This window comes from Danio rerio, chromosome 3, assembly GCF_049306965.1.
Source record: "Danio rerio strain Tuebingen ecotype United States chromosome 3, GRCz12tu, whole genome shotgun sequence".
Lineage (NCBI taxonomy): Eukaryota > Metazoa > Chordata > Actinopteri > Cypriniformes > Danionidae > Danio > Danio rerio.
In genome coordinates, this window is record NC_133178.1 from 22997195 (window position 1) to 23015834 (window position 18640).

An 18640-nucleotide genomic window follows, 5' to 3' on the forward strand; every position below is an offset into this window, starting at 1 on the left:
AATTGTGTAGCCCTAGGAATACAGTGTTTTAATTTACATTTATTGAAGTCTTAAAGGCACAGTATCCAAATATCAGCTGAACTAAACTTCAGGTAGAGATGGCGAAAAAGTGCAGGAAGCTAAATAAAGACATATTTACATATTATTAGGCCCACACGAAATCTGCAAATTATTATTATTTTTTTTAAGCCCATCGAGTCTATTTATTTACTTGTGTAAATTTACATTCATTCAGTTTATTAATTAATTGCAGTATTATTATTATTATTATTATTATTAACAAATATGGAAATGTTCATATGAATTATTTACAGTACAGTTTGTAAAGTAATGTTTTCTGTCTTTTGGTAGATATATTATATGAGAGACTTGCTTTTTTTACCAATTAAGTGAATCTAATTGGATTTGCATTGTAAAAAATAAATAAAAGTTATTAAAGGTATAATCTTTTATTTCATGAATTAAGTTTTTAGTTATGCTACTCCCCAAATCATTCCACATAAAACCACAGATTTTTTTGGTACAAAATCCTGTGCAGAAATAGCTAAAAATGTCCGTAGATGTTTTACTGTTGCCACCATTATCATTATCCATAATAAATTTTGTAAAATAATGGGCTTTTTAATTGAAAATAATAATATTACAGGCTTCTGAGAAGCATTCTAAACGGCTGATAGTCCTCTAAATAGGACAAACCATGCGGCAGCACACTAGAACTAGGCTATCCATCAGCAGAACAGGACAGCTCACAGGAAGTTGTTGTGCAAACAGGAAGGACAGAATGAAAAGTGGCAGATGACGTCCTCACAGGAGGAAGTACAACAGTATGCACCTGTAAGTCATCTGGAAGTCTACTTAGTGCTGTCTCTCACTACACTTACTGTATACCTGATTTTGATCAGAAGTGTTGGAGTGCTTGTACTGACCTACAACTTTTTAAATATTTTACAGTGGCCATCATCATCATCATCATCCAAGCCAGACTGAGAGCCTCAGATCTGAGGTGTGGAACGGCAGGCACGTAAGACAGTATTTGCTACTGTATGTGTGTCCATGTGTGTACAGTATGCATGAGTGTAAGGTGGAGGCTCTTCAGGAGGTGTGCTGAGGTCATGTGTTTCCTGGCAGAGGAGTAACCCTGCAGGCATGGAGGCATGAGGATATTAATACCACACAGTGTGGAAGTCCCCCTCCCACACATACACACACACACGCACACAGGAGAAAAGATGAAGAACGCACATCCTCGTTAGTTTCGCACCACTGTAGTTGGTAGTAAACAAGGTCAAAGGTCATTGAGGTAAAGGATGTCAAACGATCATGAATCACGTACAGTACCCAGTAAAGTGAACACACACTGCTATGAGCATTTTATTTTGTGTGTTGCTCTACAACCTTTACAACAATCCACTTATTATTGACCAATTTATATAGCCTCTTTTATTTGTCCTGTTTTTTCAAATTTTATATTATATTTTCTCCAAATGCATTTATTTGTTTTCACTATAAACGATAAGAATAGTTCAAATTTGCTTTTCATACTGGCTAATTTAAGACCAAACCAACAAACTAGATAATTGTATTTTATAGGATCCCATAGAAAGTATATAAAAAAATCTAAATGGATGTTTTTCTGAGAAATTGGTTAAAGTATACTGTACGTAAAAGAGAGCATTCAAATGCCTTTAAAGAGTTCTCTGTCCTAAACATCATTTAATGTTTTCATTTAGTTAAAGGCACCAGACGTAATGATTGCAGATGTTTTACAATGGTTTTCAGAGTATAGTTTGAAATGTTTTCTATTGTGTCAGTCGAGCATTAGATTTTATCCACGTCACAATTGTGGGAAATGCATAACAATACACTGTAACTGGGTCGACGTAGACGGCTTAAAATAAAGACAGGTTGCAAGACGGCACGTCTAGCCTTCTGCCAAGCTTTGACCTACACAACTGAAAGAAATGGCAATACTGTACAGTATATCAATTATAATATTTAATTAGTGTTTAATTAATATATAAATGAAATATTTGATACAAGGTTTATTAATTGTCAATGTTTAGTGAATAAATCGAGTTCAGAGATAGTTAACTCAGGTTAATTAGATAGTTTTAATGTTAGTATGTATTATTTGATTTGAGTAATGTACTAGTAAATGCTGAAGTTAATATTTACTCTAAAAATATTATCTAAAGATTAATACACAATTTTCATTGCTACAATGTATGGAAACACTTTATTTTGAAAGGTTCATTTAAGTATAAGAAGACTGTCTGCTTAATATCTGCTGATACTGCTCCTTGACTATAAAAAACTGAGCAAGTACATGTCAACTTACACTAATCCCAACCCTAACCCCAACCTAACAGTCTACATTTAATCTAATGAAAATTAGTTGGCATCAGGGCCGGAGTGGGACTCCTTTTCAGCCCTGGAGTTTCCTGACCAGCCCACCTCAGTTCATGACTGACTATATTAAAATAAGGTCATTTCCAAATAAGTTTCTAATGACACTATCACGTCTTTTTTTTTGAGAAAACAGCTGTTTTAGAACTTCAAATGTTCAACAACCCTAACAGTATTATATGTCTTAACAATAAATATGAAAAAAATGAAATTACTTAGACGAGGATCGAACCCGGGTCAGCTTCGTCGTAACCTAATGTGCTAACCACTGGACCACAATTTATACACATATATAAAAAGAGCAGAGCTGCGGTAAAATATTGAATAAAAAGGCTGTGGTCAAGTAAATAAGTAAATACATTTAATACAAGTAAATAGATTTTGGAGCTAGGGAAACCGGCCCTCGCGGCCAAAAAACAGACCGGCCCACCGGGAATTCTCCCTGTACTCCCGATTAGCCAATCTGGGCCTGGTTGGCATGTAGATGCAATGTAACTTAAATTTAACAAACGGACCATCAAAATACAGTGTGACCCAATGGGAACCTTAAATGTCATCTGATTCAATCATTATCTCATGATGCAGTTTTATTAATTCACAGTTTCAGTTTCCATTATTGGACATTGATTTCTGTTTTAAAAGTGTCTTTAATAACTTTTTATTAACTTGTTAAATACTGATTCTTTAAAAATTATAAATGTTTTGTGGACCAAAAAGCCAGTCTTAAGTTGCATGAATCTATTTGTGGCAAATTTGTGGTCAAATTATTGAGCATTCTCAAGTAAAGATCATGTTCCAGTAGGATAGTTTGTAAATTTCCTACTGTAAGTACATCAAAACACTAAATTTCTAATTAGTCATGGGAATTGATAAGAACTTAATTTAGACCTCTTTGAAGCTGATTTTTTTCAGCATTTTGATTTCTTTAATCGGCGATGCAGTGGCGCAGTAGATAGTGCTGTTGCCTCACAGCAAGAAGGTCGGTGGGTCACTTGTTCAAATCTCGGCTCAGATGGCGTTTCTGTGAGGAGTTTGTATGTTCTCCCTGTGTTCACGTGGGTTTCCTCAGGGTGCTCTGATTTCCCCCACAGTCCAAAGACATGTGGTACAGGTGAATTGCGTAGGCTAAATTGTCCATAGTGTGTGTGTGTGTGGATGTTTCCCAGAGATGGGTTGTGGCTGGAAGGGCAATTGCTTTTTAAAAATGTGCCGGATAAGTTGGTGGTCCATTCCGCTGTGGTGACACCGGATTAATAAAGGGACTAAGCCGACAAGAAAATGAATGAATGAATGAAGGATTTCTTCAATCCAGAATACTGACTTCTTGCAGTTACAATTGAAATTCTACATACCAATCTTGAAGCATGCTCAGGCCTAGCCTTTCAAACTCAATCCATATGAATCCAGAGCGGGGTGTTTAGACTATTTTTGCTGCTATCCCTAGTCCAAATTCCATATTAGTCACATCTTGGGTCTGCTGAGGGGTTTAGACGTTTACTTAAAAATACTACATGGAATGACAAGGCTTCATTTGTTGGTTTATTGTAGAGTTAATCTGAACACAAAACTAATATTAAATAAACAAAATCAAACAATTTTGGCCACCAAACAGACTGAAGGAAAGGTCTAAAGACCATGTGCTCCCAGCGGGCCCTCCTCCAGTTGGCCACACCCAGGCCTTTTAAGCTTCCTCAGGCATGCAGTGGGTGCAAATCTCCAAAATGAAAAAAATAAAGATTAACAACACAAACCTTTAAATAAAGTAAACAAATGATTCCTTGAATTATAATTAAAAAAATATTTTAAATCCTCAGATTCCAGATTTTAAATAGCTGTTTTTCAACCAATAATTGTTTTATCCTAACAGAAACTACATCAACGGAAATCCTAATCATTTATTCATTTATTTTCTTTTCGGCTTAGTCTCTTTATTAATCTACGGTCACCACAGCGGAATAAATGGCCAACTTATTTAGCATATGTTTTATGCAGCGGATGCTCTTCCAGCCGCAACCCATCTTTGGGCACCACCCATACACACTCATTCACACTCATACACTACAGACAATTTAGCCCACCCGGTTCACCTGTACGCATGTCTTTGGACTGTGGGGAAAACCGGAGCACCCGGAGGAAACGCGAAAGCAGGGAGAACATAAAAACTCCACAAAGAAACGCCAACTGACCCAGCCAAGGCTCGAACCAAAAACCTTCTTGCTGTGAGGCAACAGCACTACCTACTGCATCACCCTGTTTTAATCATTGTACTGTATATATCTCAATAAAAAAGTTTTGTGGTCTAGGGTCAAATATATGTTTGTGTGTTTGCTTTTTTCTGCTCTGACATTTCACCTTGCCAGCAGAAACATCCATTAATTAATATTGTAAAAACCACAATTTATAGAGATTTCATAGTTAGGATTGGTACTTTTGATCTGAGCGTAATTAGAAAACTGTAGTGTAGCAGTAACAAATTTAGTACCATAAAATATAGTGCTATATTATGTTGAATGTGAGAAATACTATGAAGCATTAAACCTCTTATCACATCTGTGGCTGCAGACGAGACAAAACATGTTTGGTTTGACTTTCAAGATTATTAGTCAGAAAGCTTCTCAGTTACTGTGCTAAAATCATTTTTCATTTTACAGTGGGACAAAGCCACATTCCACACAGTGCAGGAACCTGAGAAGCGATGGAAGCAGGGCTGCTGATGGAGCGAGGAAAAGCACTTGTCATCCATCCTCTCAGATCACCTAATACCCGGGAGCACGTGCTGGAGGAAAACTATAGCCAGATCTAATGGAAACATACACGCAGACATTCAAATCCGGATAAAGTAAGATGTTTTTGTATTAAACTATGGCTGTTTTATGTAAATTGATTATGGGATATTGTGTAACAAAGTACTGGATATACTTAAACATACCTGAATATACTGTACCATTCAATTTAAAAACGTGCATAAATATTTTACAATCAGTTTAAATACGTGCACATAACAACAATAAAAAACAGATGGAAATCTGTACTCAATGCTAGCACAGCTGTAAAAAAGGACATGTGTTGTAATACTTGCTTTTGTTTTAGAAACATGCAAATAAGTTGTAACAAAGCTTAAATAAGATATTCCTGACACTTAGTGTTGTCTATTGGACGGTACCACACCTAGTCGACACCAAACAACTAGCAACAACAAAACCTAATTGTGTTGTCACCTTGTCTAGTTCGGTCTGGAATAAAAAGCCGGCCATGAGTACACAACTGGACAACAGCCGACTGAAAGGACAATGTGCGTTCTGCGCCTGCATAAGTGGACGTGTCTTTCAACCTGCAGAGGGCAGTCAGTCTAGTTCACAATAGAAATTCAGGACTTCTGATAGGCGATACCACTATCACAGTAACTGTCACCACGGAGGGATTCAGGGTGCACTCACACTATGCAATTCGAATTATGCCCAGGTGCGTTTCCTGGTTCTTTTGACAAGTGTGAGTGCTCCACACCCTAACATGGTTCAGTTGGGCCAGCCCTGGCCAGGTGTAAAGAGTTGTGCCAGAGCGTGGTTCGATTGCGCTTTGGTACAGTATGCTTGTAGTGTGAGTGCAAAGCGAGCCTGAGCCCGAAAGCGAAGATGTGACTTCACTTTTATGACTGTTTCATATGGATTTATTAAGAATTTTTACTTTTTTAATGAACACAAACTGTCCTAGTTTATTAAAGACAAAAACACCTCGCTGCACATCAGCTACACCTTCAGCAAACCTTCTAATATGTGCACCACAAGGACTTATATGATAATTTTTGAGCATCAAAATATTTGACTGTGTCTCTGCATCCCAAACGACTAAAAATAATACAAAACAATATAACTAAAGCAATCTCCACTGTGCTGAGCGAGAACGCTTCTCTTCTGTTAAACTAAACAGTCGCATCATCAATGACATAAGTGTGCTGCGGTTCTGAAGGCAAAATGCAGTGTGAGTGCAGGCTGTTGGGGGAGAGGGGAGGGGGCCAATGGTGCTTTGGCACAGTTCAAGGCAACTAAACCTAGTCGGAGTATGCCCTCAGTCCTGCAAACATGTCTGATTATCTAATAATCCTTGTTGTTTGGCAATATTTTAGAAATGTAGCAAAATTACAGCCAGCTACTTTGTGTTTTTTCTTGACTTGATTTGTTTACGTTCCTATTTCACACTTACAATTTGATTTGTTGCTGAACAACCAGTCAGGGCACTCTCTTCAGCTGATGCACAACACTGATTTTACAGTACGTGCTTTGTCAGGCTAATGCGATCTGATGTTAACCCGATAAAAGGCAATGTGTAGAACACACCAAACCAACTAGCTGGACTGACACTGATCAATAGACCAACGAAGCCCAATGGCCAACTGTCTACTTGTTGTGTTTTTATGTAAAGGATACAGAATATATATTTACATGGAATGATGCTTTTTTTGTAGGAAAAATGTGAATGTTTTCTTAAATGGCTAAAATAATTCCTGAAACCGCTAAGACTAGTCCAAAAAAAAAAAAAAAAAAAAAATATGTCATGAATTTATTTTTCATGACTTATTGAAAAAATCTCATTTGAATCCTAAAAGCAAGACCTGTTACACCTTGGCTTAGTGCTTTTAGGTCAAACTAGGTAAGACTTTTGTTTTTTTTTCACACTAATAGTAATTGCAGTTACATATAATTGATGATAATAAAGGATTCTTTTCATGCAGTTTTTTGCACAACAGTAAAAAGCAGTAAAAAGATAAAAAGAAAATCACAATTTTCTCAGAACAAGATTACTTTTAAACATATTTTATATTTGGTGAAGGGTTTAGGTCAGCTGTTCACTGGTCCAGGTGATATGAAAAGCCCCTGTATTAATGTACCCATAGTGGCGGATTTCTGATTTGCAAATGTAAGACAGCGTCCTCTAGTAGATTTGTCATCTGAAATGTGCAATGAAATGTACACACAGCAGCGTATTTCACGTTTTGCAAAAATGCAGTTCAAACTCATCCAATCACTACTACACTTTCCAAGACTTAAGTTTATAATCTAACATAATGAACAAAGCATGTAATGAACTTTTGTTGTTCACAAGGATAGTTTTCAAAAGCCAATAGAACAATGCAAACTAATTTTTGTCAAGGAACAAGGGTGATGCTGTCAAAAATGTTTCACCTACCTGCTTAAACCTTTGTTGGATAAAACATGCAAGTATATAAATAAATACGTTAGCTTAACTGGAATACTGCGCTAATCGGTCAGCAACCAAATATAAACCTTTTATAATTACCACAGAACATTTAGGAACTGTGTGTGAATCTAACTCCAGTAAGTGTTGGTATTTGTCTGTGTGAGAATGTTGTGCATTTTTGTCTCTGTTTGGCTGGCATGGTAGGTCGAACACCGGGGGAGGGGTTTTGTTGCAGGGGATTTTCCCAGCATAACACACACACACACACACACACACACAGGCCGAAAATCAAACAGACTTTCTCCATCTTACAGTCATTCCAGCGAGACACCTGCAGCTTCATTTAAAACCTTCTGCCATCAATCATAGCCTTACGTGCCGCAGTTTTATGACCGAAAGTCAAAATCTTTACACAAACTTGTGTAGTTCATGGTTGAAACTAAAACATACAATATATAATTTTGAATGATGTTGCTATACATTTTTATTTTGCCCATAAAAATCTTCAAACACACTTCAAAGAGGCATTGCTGCACCGTATCTTCTGATTTATATACACACACTTCCAAACAGACAGACTTTATTGATATAAGGAAACTCAAACTTAACTTATGGCCACAAATGAATAATTTTTCAACGTGTTTATAATTAGTGACCATTAATTAATAAGTCATGGGAATGAATTCTTAATTCATTCAGTGATTTAAACAGTGTTATTTAGCCCCCAGGAATACACACTTGTGGTACAGTTTGTGCAGTTTCATACAGTGTGTCTCGATCGTCTTGCTTTTCGAGACAGAGAAAGCTTTATCTGTGGCAGAATGTGAACTACGCTCGATAAAATATTTGAGATCTTTTAAGAGACTCAGAAGAGGTCAAAGGTTTTTTGGCTCTGGCTAGCTATGGCACGAGTGAGTCACTTTTCAAAACGCTGTTCCCAACAGAATCTAAAAACATCCTCGAAAAACATCCAGCCACAAACAGAATATCTGTGTATAATTCAGATGCAAACAGACAATTTTATGGAATATCATTTCTTTGTGGCTGTGCTGTTAACCCTTTAAATCCATTGAAATACTCTTTGGAAAAACCCTGGAGTGCTACTGGGGGTTATTACAAGAACTTTGAACTTTTATGACTTAAACTATAAAACATTATATTAAAATCAATGTCAATGCAGTTACCATAAATGGTTCTTGGCGTAATAAAGGGTTAAGGATCACAATCCAGATTTAAAACCAAGTGTGGGTTGTTTTCATGCTTCTTTCCCATCCATGTGTTTGGATCAGCAAAGCAGGGGACTGAGGGATTAAGAAAGGGAGAAAAGGGGAATTAAGAAGCAATAGAGAAGGAATGAAGGGGAAAAATTAGTATGTGCATGAACCTTAAATTAGGAGATGAATCTTGTGGCCAATATTATGTAGGGGAACCAACAGTTTTAACCCAAAATGACCAGTCTGTCAAATGAAGAAGAGCCAGAGTCAGAGATTGAATTAAAAAAAGTTTACTGAAGATGGTTTGCAGTTTCATCAGCAGAAATCAGCTTTAACACTCTTGTAGAGTCCATAGGCTGCTCCGCTTACAATCTCAAAACAACAACAATTATACTCTCACATAATGTCATCAACTGTGTCATACATATAGGGCTTTTAACCTGATTTTTTAAATCACAGATAGACTTTAAAATTTCCATGTGTTTGTGTGTAATTTTGAACAATATCTTCTAATGATTACTTAAGCGTCACATACAAAAGTCAGACAGCCACTATACTTTTCATGCTAAATATTACACTTAAGATTTCATTTAACTTTGAAAATTATTAAAATGTATTTAAATAATTCACAATTATAAGTTTTCAATGATGAAGAGGAGAAATAGACACAGATTCATCCTAAAATTTATATATATATATATATATATATATATATATATATATATATATATATATATATATATATATATGTTTAAGACTTTTATTATATTAATCTGTTAATTCTTAAAATCTGAGCAGCGTACTCCTCAGCCGTCTAATCAAACTGATCATAAACAGGTATTATTGATATAAAACTGGTAGCTTACATACAAAAAAAATTACATTAAAAGATTTAACACATAAAATGGCAAATAACTCAGGAAACAGTTGATTTCAATCTTTTAACCCTAGCTTGGTTGATTCTGAGGAAACATAATTTGGCATACAGAAAAAGCAATGACACACATATTATTCCAGATTTACTCTGAAGAGGGATGACACTGAGCTCATCATATAATCTAGGCCCTTAAACATTCAACTTTATTAATAATCATAAAGACTTGAGAAATTGTATGTGAGCAATTCCAGTGTTATGAATGTGACATTTGCAGTAAAAATTCAAAGCATGTTTTTTTAAACGATGTAAATAAACATGCGTTATGGATGTGACCAAAAAAGTCTGCAAGTTTACAGTATACAACACACTTTGTAGAAATTCTGTGAAGCTGGCAGTGGGGCGCTGCGCCACGCTCTTTAAATAGCAAATGCATTTGCACTTATATGTGCGCCCATAGGCGTTCTGGTCTAAACAGGAAGGCGTTCTGAGGCGCACTGCTGGCGCGTTGCTATTTTGAGAAACTATAATAGATTTTTCATTAGACCAAAACCAACCCGGTCTAAACTCCAGCGCAGAGTTGCGCCTTGCTTACACACTGCTTAATAGCCTACACACAAGATGTAGAGCAATATGCAAATATCTTTACCTATGAAAAATTTTAAATATTAAGGATAGGCCTATATATATGATATAATAAGAATACATATAGGATATAAATATATAGGGTTTAATTATTACAACATATTATTTTCTAGCCTACATAAATATGAAAAACCACTTATTTTATGCCTTCTTCATCTCGGGAGGCTTTTTCAGTTAATTTATACCAATTTGCTTTTGTATAAAGTTGTTATTATTATTAGCAGTATTATTTATTATATCCATATTTATATTTGTTTTTTATTAAAAACATGCTTAGATTTGCCCACCTGCAGGTTTTAGACCATAAGGGGCACAGCATGTGTTTTATAACTCAGGTTTTAGAACACACTTCGTTATTATTGTTCATGTATTGTTTGCTGGAAATTAGAAATGAATTTAGAAATAGTTTTGAAACAAATATTTGTGCTTAACAAACACAATTAGTTATTTATAGACTAATTGATGTCTGTGCATAAAGGTTTCCCTATCCACGAGAGCGAAAGTGAAAGTAGATCGATTATCTCTCATTTTTGTGCAGCAGATGCTCTGTTTAACTGTTTTCTGTTAAAACAACTGTTAACTGTTTGCTTGTGAAATGCTCAATTTTTGCGACTTACTTTACGTTCTGTAAATAGCAAATGCGCTTATGGCATGACACAACTGGCTCTTTAAGGGAATGGGAGATGAGACTCTGATTGGTTTATTCTCAAAGCACACCTATAACTCATTAAGAAAATAAGCTCAACCCTTTTAGACCATGCGCCACGGCGCAAAGCTGATTTTCCCATCCTTAAATTAGCAAATATGGATTCTGACACACCCTAAATTGTCCATAGTGTATGAGTGTGAATGGGTGTCTATGGATGTTTCCTAGTGACGGCTTGCAGCTGGAAGGGCATCCGCTGTGTAAAACATATGCTGGATTAATACAGGGACCCCAGATTAATAAAGGGACTAAGCTGAAAAGAAATTGAATGAATGAATGAATGAATGAATGAAGCCTACAGTGAAGGAATTTAGGGACTACAAAAAAATGTATCTGGGCTAGTGAGATCACATGGGCTTCCGGTTACGTGACTCCACCACCTGTAATTTCCACAGAACTTGGATGGCATTTTAGCTTTCTGTTCACATAGCTTTTTGTGCGTTCTACATCTCAAATAATAAACTCACAAAAGATATGTGAACGTATTATATTACTTACATATGCTTATTCCGATTTTATGTGAAAGACACTTGTCAGATGTTATTATAGAGAGCAGGCGTGAGGTTTAGCTGTGTGTTCTTCATTTCTGTCTGATTAAGGTAGCTAATGCTGCTAACAGCTGTTCTGACTTGACTGTTTACACAGCGCAAAAGCGCATGCTTGTAGAGGAGTGACGTGGAGCCAATCCACGAATCACAGCACATTATTTTAGTGGACCAATCAGAGCCTCTTGAGGGCGGGCGTTTTTATGTTAGCTGAGTATATAATCAAAGTAGGATATATTTTCTACAAATGAAGTATGATCACACATTGCTTTGCATCTTAGAAACATAACCAAGCATCAAAATTACACTGTGGACCACCTTTTAAAGAAAACGACAAATATTTAACTCCTCATTTAAACAAATGATTCTACAGTGAAAATCCAATAGACCACACATCGTAACAGCGACTTATTAAGACCCCCCGAATCGGTAACCATTAAATTCCATAGTACTTGTTTTTCCGTCAGTGGTTTCGTCAGTGGTCACAGATTTCCAGCTTTCTTCAGAATATCTTCTTAGATTTTTACAGAAGAAAGAAACTCATAATGGTTTTTGAACCACTACATAATGACTACATTTGGACTTTTGGGTGAACTGTCCCTTTATACTTTTAACTTGATCTCTGCATTATTATGAGATGCAAACATGACGACTTGGTTAATAGTGTTTGTTTGCTTACATTAAAAAAAAATCTGTGTAAATGTTCCTTCAGTGTGTTGGATCATTAGCCTAGCAACCAGTCAAATATTACAATCAATTGTGAGCCAAGTATTGCTAGCTCTGTTTTGAACCACAAATGCATTCGGGATACACATTGACTGTGAAGTTAAGTACTGTATAACAGAACAACTAATGTGTTGTTATTTTGGCCAGGTTGCGATGAGGGTGTTCTCTTTTTAATGTGGAAATCCAGGGAGCAGTGGGGCTGTAACATTGTGTGTATATATGTGTGGAGGAAGGCAACGGAAAACCTTTTTTTGTTTGAGAGGTGATGCACATTCACTTGCAAAAAAGTCACCAATTCGGTCGGAAAAGGACAACAATAACATGTTGTTTGATGAGAATAAATCAATGAGTAATCCAGAAGGGTCAACTGGAGCTTCTTCATCATTGCAGAGATGATGACAATTGGCCCATTCAAAAAAACGTCTGCAGTGAAAGGTCCAGTGCAGAGGAGTGAACATTTGTCATAACTCATTACTTCATCATATTCAATGAATATAGTGTGATTATTATATGATCTCATTCCAATGACTTTCCATCTCATGTCTCAATATTTTATAACTTTCTTTACAGCAAAGAGAAGCTTTTTTACTTTAAATCAGTGAAACCTTTAGAAATTATGACTAAATAAATTGTTAGCGTTCTTTAGTATTGTTATGTAATGTAAACCTTATGCTTTAAAAGTTTTTTTTTCCCTAAATAGATTTAAATAAATATTATTTACTATATAACAGCACATAAAAAAGGTCCAAAACACAAAACCATCCATTCAAAAGTTTAAGAGACTTGAAAATACACACTTAATTTCCTGGATAATTTATAATGTTTGAGTTAAAAAAATAGTTAAATTAATATAAATTACATAAATATGTAATATAATAAAATACATAACAACAATTACAATACAATAAAAACAAAACAATAATAGAATAACAAATAGGTGACGTTTATATTCATTTTTAGACAACACAGTAACAAGGCTGTATTTTCAGAGGAGTTTAGAAAGCAATATTTTGCTTAAACATTTATTTTGTTATTCAGTTGTCAAAAACAAAAAATAAAATAAATTTTTTTCCCAAAGTTCATAATATAAAACAAATTAATATTTTACTATAAAACTACTATTTTTGAGATCTGTCAAGTGTTTATAAATGTGTTTTTTTACTGCACCAGATTTTTATAAACAAATTTATAGAAAGGAAATATATAAAATATCACAATCCATTGTGTGTGACGCCATGGCGCAGTAGGTAGTGCTGTCAACTCACAGCAAGAAGGTCGCTGGTTTAAGCCTCGGTTGGGTCGGTTGGCATTTCTGTGTGGAGTTTGCATGTTCTCTCTGCATTTGCGTGGGTTTCCTCCGGGGGCTCCGGTTTCCCCCACAGTCCAAAGACATGCGGTACAGGTGAATTGGGTAGGCTAAATTGTCCAAAGTGTATGAGTGTGTGTGAGTGAATGTGAGTGTGGATGTTCCGTGCTGGATAAGTTGGAGGTTCATTCTGCTGTGGTGACCCCGGATTAATAAAGGTAATAAGCCAACAAGAAAATAAATGAATGAATGAATAATTGACACTTATGACTGCTTTTGTTGGCCATGGTCACATGTTGTTTTCAATTAATCCATATTTGATTTTATTCAATGAATGTCTTTAAAATACTAACATACAGTAATCATTTTAAGATGAATGCATCTATTTCTTCCCTTCAGCATTAAAAACATGAATTTATTGTGATTATTATAGTAAAATAAATGTCAACAATATTCCCTGTAAAGTTAAATGAAATCTCTAGTGTAATTTTTAAAATGCAAAGTATAGCATGTTTGCAGTTTGCTGTTGCTGAAGGGTAACATGAGCTTTAGTGATGAGGCTGATGGAAACACAGTGTTCACTGGATTAGATCGAGTCCTGTGTTCTGTTTCTAATTGATCTGCCACACTTCACTCCGCGAGTGAACACACACCCATAAGCCCCAACAGCTGGCTTTGTGCTGTAATGGCTCTGCGCTTCTGAACAATAGCGCTCCACTCCGGTCTTTATCCGGTCCATTGAGTCCTGCTGTTACTCGTGTACTGCATCCTGTCCAGTAGCGAAAATGCTTATGACATCACAGTGAGAACATTCGCCGTGATTATGATGTTAAATAATCTGGAAAGATCTGGATGCATTTCTCACCGACATTAGCACTACTCTTGCCATGTGGAACAACTTTATTCATTTTCCTTCAGCTTAGTCCCTTATTTATTAGGGATCGCCACAGTGGAATGAACCACCAACTATTCTGGCATATGCTTTACACAGCTGATGCACTTCCAAGCACAACCCAGTACTTGGAAACATCCATACATTCACATACACTATGGCCAATTTAGTTAATCTAATTCACTTATAACACATGTCTTTGGACTGTGGGGGAAACCGGAGCACCCAGAGAAAACCCACACCACCACGCGGGGAGAACATGCAAACTTCTCGCAGAAAGGCCAAGAGGCTAATTCGGGACTCGAACCATTGACCTTTTTGCTGTGGGGCAACCGTGCTAACCACTGAGCCACCGTGCCACATGTGAAACAACTTGTAATGACAAAAAACTCAACTTTCAATGAAGGTTTGCAGAAGACTCAACATTTTTGTATGTAAAGACTCAAGTAATGAAATGAGGACTGTTAGTTTTATATGGAATGACTATTCAGCATTCACAAGTTTAGTTCATTTTAACTGACATGACATAAGCAAATGATAATGTTATAAAACAGTAGAGAGTTATATGGAAGCAATTGATGTCCAAATTTGTTGGAAAGAATGAAAAACTGCTATTATGATGTGCACAAGTGTCTAAATGTTTTGAGAAATGCATGAACTGTTGTGCAAATGTAAATAGTGTATGAGAAATGCACCAAAGCGACTGAGAAAAACTGTAAGCTTGTTTGGCATGCTGTCCCGGGAGAGAGCCCAGAGCTTATGAGATCCTCGATCCTTGGGCTCCCTCCTGTTAACAGGGCTAGAGGGGAGTTTGAGCTCAGTTAGATCTCGATGATCTCCCCCGACCTATTTCTGGCTAATGACAGATATAGGGATTGCTAAGGAGAGAGTACGGCTTGCTAAGAGCTTGACTATGGTGGCAATTTATCTATCTGCAAACTTGATTGGTGATGATACAAATTGTGTTGAAATTAGAGGTGATGTAGCAGATATTACAAACAATATCAATATTAGATATTTATGGTTTTAAGATGTGTGTATACATGTGTTTGATAATAAATTAAATTGTTTTGAGTGTGATGGCTTACTCAATGAAAAATGATCGAAAAGTTGTGAAGAGTTTGAATGAGTTTAAATGAGAGTCGACTTATCAGGTTTAACAAAACACAATCTCACGGAAATTCGTAACTTTTTCATTTAGTGGCTAATTTGTATGAATTCGTACAATCTAATTCGTACAATTTAGTACGATTTGTTTATCCCCCAATGACGGTTGGGGTTAGGGGTGGGGTTGGGTGCCACGCCACCTTTTTAAAATAAAAACTCGTATGAATTTGTACGAATTAGTCACTAAACTGGCAAAACGTAAAATACTTACGTTTTCTCGTGAGATCAGGCTGGGTTTGATCAACAAGCCATATGCAATTAGTTTTTTTTCAAACTACAGAAAATTGTACTTACTGTTTGCACATGTGCCAAAGCATTTGCAATTTGCTTAAATCAATAAGAAATGACAATCTGCTTAAATCATTAAGAAATGACAATCTGAAGTGAACAATAAGCTAATTGTTCATATATCTAAACTTATTGTTCATCTTTATTTTATTTTTGGCTTAGTTCCTTTATTAATCCAGGATGCCACAGCGGAATGAACCGCTAACTTATTCAGCATATGTTTTATGCCCTTCCAGCTGCAACCCATCTCTGGGAAACATCCATACACACGTTCACACTCGTACACTACGGACAATTTAGCCTACCCAATTTACCTGTACTGCATGTCTTTGGACTGTGGGGGAAACTAAAGCCCCCAGAGGAAACCCACGCGAATGCGGGGAGAACATGCAAACTCCATACAGAAACGCCAAGAGAACCAGCTGAGGCTCGAACCAATGACCTTCTTGCTGTGAAGCGACAGCACTACCTACTGCGCCCCCGTGTCACCCCTTAAACTTATTGTTTTGAAAATCAAAAATTTCTATCGAGAATTGAGCCAAAGCAGTTAAGAATATCTGTAAAGTAAATAATGACTTTTTACAGTGTAGATGTTTTATTTTCTTTATCAAACTTAAAGGTAAAGTTACCTTTTTTTAACCTGCATGTTTGTCACCTGGTAAATGTAAAATCATGTGAAAAATAAGCAAACATAGTGCAGTTTCAAACGTCATTGACAGAAAAATGCCGTTTTAAAGCTCGGCGTGCGCACAAAGCGAAGAGCATAATCATGAACGGATTTGAACAAATGGGCACATAATACAGATGAAAGCAAAAGAGGAATGGTGCAATATCAAAAGGATGAAAGGATGAGAGGGAGGAGGTGGAAAAGGAGAGAGGAAGCGGGAGACAAAGAAATGGCAGGAGTGTGGGAGTTACAGCACGAAATGAATCGAGAATAAAAAGATGAACTAGGGAAAGGGAGCAGAGAGATAAATGAGATATTGGATTAGTTGCGAGAGGTTGTCCAGTTGGCCTTGTTCTCGCTCGACCTCTCGACTTGTCCTTTTCCTAATAAGACAGATCATATCTGCTCACACACGCGTGTCAGTCATAATTCTCTCTGGCAGGGCTCATCGGGATGTCTGACCACACTGCTCTTTTGTGTGAAGCCACTGGCAGCTGCCCACACATTTTTCTAGGAGACTTTGCTCATAAACTTGGTTTACTGACAACTTTTAAGAGGAAATGCCTTAAATATGCAATAATATTAAGCATAAGTTGAGAGCAGCTGCTAAAAGTGCTATTTTGGTGGTAAATCTGTGCAATTACAATAGAATTAAAAGTCTTTTAACCTTATAAAACATTGCATAACACATTGAAACTGTATAGTATTTACAGTGTTTGAATCTACAATAAATCCGCATTTAAAAAAATAATGATCATTGATGAAAATTAATACTTTTAAAATACTTTAAAGGCAAAGTTCTGTTTAGTTGGTAAAATGATTTTTTGTTGTATTCTTTAAGGGATAATTTCACATAAAAATGGTCAAAAGTGTTTTAGGCCTTCATGCAAAAACAGCAGCACACTTTAACATCCTGACCTTGAGATACAGTATTTGATCCAGGATTTTATTAATAGTACTAGTGAATTATTATTAATACTATGGTATTATTAGTACTATAATGAACATTTAACACTGATGGAACATTTTCCATCAGAACAACAAGAAAAGGGTTGTTTTAAATTCAAAACTTTCTTTAGACTAAAAAAGATGGTCCTTTTACATAATACCTGATGAAATCTTCCCCAGGCAACCAAAATAAGACATTGCTGTGAAAAAACACTCCCTCCAAAACAGAAAAGTAGATTATAAAATCCTGGAAAAGTAAATCGCCCACCATGCCGCCCCAGTTGTCTTTATATATCGTGATAATGGTCTTTATAATGTACTCATCAAACTAATGTGCTAAGATTAGCATTAATTCATTATGTAATTGCTATTCCTGTCACCTTTACTTTAGACTCCAGGCTTCTTGGTTTCATAACTCGAACACCCATTGTGCAAATCTTAAATGTCATAGGTTTATAATAGCTTTTTTTAAGAATTCTGGTATTTCGACACAGCTTTTGACTGCATCGCCAAAAGCAATGCTATAAAAAAAAATTACATTTAAATGTGAATGAATGCTAGTCCGCTTGTTAGCCGGCCTCCCATTCATTTTATGCTAATGAAACATTAACTTATGCACTGTTATATAATCACTGTTTATTCATACTTTGTGCATAGTTTGAACTTTATATGTTGTATTCCCCCCCTTATGCAAATTTCTAAATGTTGACATATCAAGTAAAACATGTAAAGCCCAAAAAGTTAAGGTAACTCAAATCATTTGAAGAAACTTACTCCATTTGAGTAAACGAAACTATTTGAGCACAGTAAAACCCAATAAATGAAGAGAACTCAAACCAACTGAGTTCTCTAAAACCCAATGAGGCAACTCATCCCGTTTGAGGAAACCAACTGCTACAAACCATTTAAGTAAAAAAAAACACTAATCTACAGTATCCGAGTACTGTGAACTTACTCCATTAAAGTTAAAGTAATAAGGTATTTAATTAACTCATTAACTTCAACACTGAGTTCAAAACTATGTTCAAAGGAGTAGAATTAACTTTGTCAATTTTGAATT

The 18640-nt window shown here is 36.0% G+C and overlaps 1 long non-coding RNA gene across 1 annotated transcript in view; it reads left to right on the forward strand.

Moving 5' to 3' along the window:
- Positions 1–6929, forward strand: part of LOC141381191 (uncharacterized) — a 35369-nt gene extending 28440 nt beyond the window's left edge. Inside the window, exons 2-4 of the long non-coding RNA XR_012400965.1 lie at positions 772–834; positions 952–1021; positions 5058–6929. This is a non-coding gene — a long non-coding RNA (uncharacterized lncRNA). The remainder of the gene's footprint in view (positions 1–771; positions 835–951; positions 1022–5057) is intronic.
- Positions 6930–18640: the final 11711 nt, after the last annotated feature.